The sequence below is a fragment of the Notamacropus eugenii genome, chromosome 2, assembly GCF_028372415.1.
Source record: "Notamacropus eugenii isolate mMacEug1 chromosome 2, mMacEug1.pri_v2, whole genome shotgun sequence".
Taxonomy (NCBI): domain Eukaryota; kingdom Metazoa; phylum Chordata; class Mammalia; order Diprotodontia; family Macropodidae; genus Notamacropus; species Notamacropus eugenii.
Window position 1 is genome coordinate 502479039 of NC_092873.1, and position 4518 is coordinate 502483556.

Genomic DNA, 4518 nt, shown 5'->3' on the forward strand with positions numbered 1-4518 from the left:
AAAGCGGCTGTGGTGGCTTCTTGACTGAAAATGCTGTCCGAGCGAAGTGCCACTGCTTCTCTTGCCCTGAACAGTCCAGGATGGACACTACTCAGCCCTCCTTTCTCTCCCTGCCTGATAGAGGCCCGAGTTTGAGTACACCCTCCGGAAACTGCTGGCAGCCTCCCGCAGGCGGACTTGCCTAACCCTGCCCTAACATAAGCAGTGCTCTGCCTAGAGAAGGTAGCAGCTAGAAGAGAAGTGAGGGGTTGGGAAGCTGAGCGCAGAGTTTCCTCTGTCTCTCTCCCTCCTGGAGGAGACTGGCTTCGTGTTGCAGCTCAGGTCATTGTGGTGGGAAGAAAGGTCCGATCCCGGGAGGAGTGGCAACTCAGGAGGGGAAAAGGGAGGAGGAGGGGGAGGGTGGGGGTAAAGTGCAGTTGGTGAAAGACTCTGGATGGGACCCAAACTGGGGCAGCCAGGGAGAGTACTGTCACTTGCCCTGCATTTACTCCTAGTTCTTCCCAAAATCCAACTCAGTCTGTCTCTCTGTCTCTCTGTCTCTGTCTCTGTCTCTCTCTGTCTCTGTCTCTCTCTCTCTCTCTCTCTCTCTCTCTCTCTCTCTCTCTCTCTCTCTCTCTCTCTCTCTCTCTCTCTCACACACACACACACACACACACACACACACACACACACACACACACACACTCCATCAGCCTAGCCGGAGTTATGGAGCGACCCAACTGCCTACTGTCTGAGACGGTACTTAGTTAACTAAAAGAAAAAAAGAAAAATCCATCGGTCCTGACATCCTGCCCTCCCAACCCCTGACTCTGAGGGGAGAGGTTGTAAGCCAGGCTCTGTTCTTTGGAGGATATATTGAGAAAAGAAATGATTCAAGAGTGCCTACTTAGGGTGGCTGCAGTCCGGGCTCCCCCCTTACCCTTTTTACCATTTCGCCCCGGGACCCTGGACTGAGATCGAAGCCTGTACAGTCCAGAAGAGTGATCTAATACCTTCCTACTCCACCCCTACCCCCAGCAACCCAGAGGGAGACGGAGTTGAAGAGCTACGCCAAAGATTAGTCTAGCGGCTGGTCTTTCTGCTTTTCGTCGTCTCCGAAAGACATGCTAATACACACTAATACCGTCTCTCCCCTCAACTACAGAATAGAAAGCACCAAACAAGGAAGAAATGCTCCCCATTCCATCCCTATAGAGGACCCGGAAGGTCCTGCGCCTTGGAAGAGCCGGGGTTCCTAGGATACCCCAGAACAAGCAATGTAGTGGCTTGCGATGACTCCAGCCAGCTCCGGATTCTGCCAGCGGTTGCCACTCCCTATTGGAAATGTGTCTAAAAATAAAGGTCAGCGAATATGGTTAAAATAAGAGCAGGCATTCCTATGGCTCTTTCAAGATCTTGAAGCAACACTGTATGCACCTTAGGTCCTGTAGGTATTGCTAGATGCAGATGAGGAAACTGAGACGCTAAGCGTTTTATCCCTAGATACACACAGTCAGTCAGAGCTGGATGGGATTCGAACCCAAGCCTTTTAAACTTCGAGTCCAGCACAACTAGCCCCACACCAGATTCCTTCTCAGATGGGCTCAGCGTGTCCACTTGAATGTGGGAATTCTGGCTTAATTTCCAAACACAGATTTTTTTTTTTTGTGGGTGCACTTTGGTTCGAAATAAAAACCGTGATCTCCACCTCCACAAAACCCCTTTAGGATTTTTCTTTCATGAGGAAAATCAGAGCTTCTTTCCACACCTGAAACCCTTCTCTTTCTTACCCCAGTTACTCCGGAATTAGGTCAATTTTTAACGGCGTAAAAGTGCAAAACCAGGGCCTTTTTCTCTTAGCCCTACGTAAAGCAAGCTGCTTTCCCCAAACGTTTCTCATGAAACAAAAGAACACTTTTCAAATAAAAATCAGAAAAGACACAAAGCAATTTCCTTACTGTTTAATATATGTTTAAAAAATTTTCCATTGCCAAGAAATCTGTCTTATTTTTCTTAATAATCTATCTTATTTTCTTTCTCATTTTTTAAAAAAATTTGAGCTCCAAATTCTCTCCTGCCCCTCCCCCACCCATTGAGAAGCAGGTAATGTGATATCAATTATACATTTGAAGTCATATCTTATTTTCTTGATCAAGATTATAAACACTTTTGCATTTTGTAAGAGAAAAAGCAATGTAAGAGCTTTAGCTATGAATGAATTTATGATCTGTGAAGTGGTGTTGCATTAAGAAGGAATCCACATATTCCCTTTAAAAGTCAATGGCGGTCATTTTTCAAACCAAGAATGTAATGCCTTGAGCAAGACTTGGGAATTTCTTTCAGGCTCACGCACACACACATCCTACCAAAATCATATCTTCCCCTGGACAAAGAAAAAAGCCATCTTGGTAGATGTGTGAATTTCAGAGTGGGTGTTGGGACAGGGAAAATATAGGTCCCTTAGACTTCACCTCCATTTTCAAACACTTAAAAAATTGGGGGGGGGGGAGCATTGCAAAGTGGACTCTTTCACCTAAAAATGATTCCTTATCACTACCAAAGGGAAAGGGGAGAGGACTTTGGTCAGTAACTGTGCTCCTTAAAAGTGTTCTTGTGACTTACAGACAAATCCGCAGCAAAATTATTTTATTGAGGTCAGGGGAAGGGAAGAGATTGACTTGTGAACATGACCATTTCTCTCCTCGCTTGATGAGTCGTTGATAATACTAGGTTCAATACAATTTTTAGGGTTGCTATAATTGTCTGGGTTTTTTTTCCATAAGCAAAATGTCCCATATTTAGTTGAAAGACACATGCTTAAGAACTCTTGATCCCCAACATCGTAAGGGAGTATAAAGAAATGCTGCACAAAACCCACAATGGTGCTGAGGGAAAACTTTCCAATAAACCCAGTGTCCTACATGGTTTTCTTTTAAAACAGGGAGTCCCCATGGCAAATCTATTTTCAGTTTGGGTTCCTTGGCCCTAGCAAGAGACCAGGGCGCTCTCCATCCAACGAGTCACAAGCAGGCCCACATGGATGTGCTGGTACAATCCACCCTAGCATCGAAGAGACTTGGGACAACTCTGTCAGTTGGTTAAACTGTATCCCTAAGCCTGCAAACCACATCTCAACCTCCAAAGTGGGGAAACCAGCCTCGCCTGCCTCCTACTGGGCAACAGCCTGAGTGGACAGCAACTGTATTTTTCTTGCCTGCCGGCTGAGCAGCTTTGCTTCTGGTCATAGTTATATGGAATAAAAAATTGCGGTTCGGAGTTAGCATACACAAAGGAGGGGATCAGCTCTCTGGTTCCTTCAGTCACTGCAAATCATCTCTTTCACCTGTCATTTTTGGGTACTTTTATTCCATGTCCTGAGGTTCATCTATACACAGGCATACTTAACATTAGTGTGGATCATGAACAAGAGACAGTATAGGGTACTGAAAAGAGGGCTGGCCCTTGATTAAGAAGACCTGCCTTGGAAACATGACCATAGGCAAATCACAAGCTCCCAACCTACAACTCCCTAAGGCAACTCTCTAAAGCTAAGTTATAAGCAATAACTGATCTGCATTGGTAGAAGGAGTTCCCATACAGGAAGTTCAACATGGGAGTGGGGAAGGAAGTAGAATAAATCTACCAGGCATTCCTGTTACTAATACAGTCATGACCCTGAGTTTCCTCACCTCCAGTGTTGTGATCATGTGGTTTGTGCTTGACCAAAGCATATACCTCTTCCATGCTGGAGATAACAGCTTCTTAAATTGATACTTTTGGCTGCAATCTTCTCTGGTTCATGGTCTTCACTGCATTGTGGCAGCCTGTTGGAGATGTTTATTGTTGTTGGTTTGGAATCACAGAAGTTCATTTCTCTTATCAGTGTCTAGGAAATTCATACACAGGACACCAATGGACACTTACACCTCCAGTAAGAATGCCTGCAGCCCAGAGCCAGACCAGATAGGCCAAGGTCAGGCCTAATTTCTGAACTCCAAGAATGACATTAAGACACTTAAATGTACACAGGAAACTTTTGCTAAAAATTGACAGTTTTAAGGGTTTTTTGGGATGAGGACATTTTCAGGCACTGAAGATGTTGGCTTGTGAGAAGCGGGGGTCCAATCTTCTGGATCTAGGACTAGGGTCTCATACACAGATGTTCCTTACTGTGGGAAACTGTATTAGGTATATAAAGGATGAGAGGGGGGTGAGTCTATCTCCCACCTCAGCTTTCAAAGAAATAGTAACAGTTCCTCTGACCAGGTGAATACCTTTACATAAATACAATTCTGAAACTCGAGAGGCAGAACCCACCCACCTCACTCCCTTTTGGAGTAAGGTCTTAATTTCAGAAGAATTGAAAAGTTTAACTCATTAATATTAATAGTAATGAGAATCAATCCCACAATACAAGAAATAGATCCCATGGAGAGCAAAGTAAATACTCTGATTTGTCTTGGGGGGTCGGGTGAAGGAGAGAGTTTTATTATACCTGTATTTATAGAAAGAGGTGGATTCCTGCTTTTTTGGAAGTGT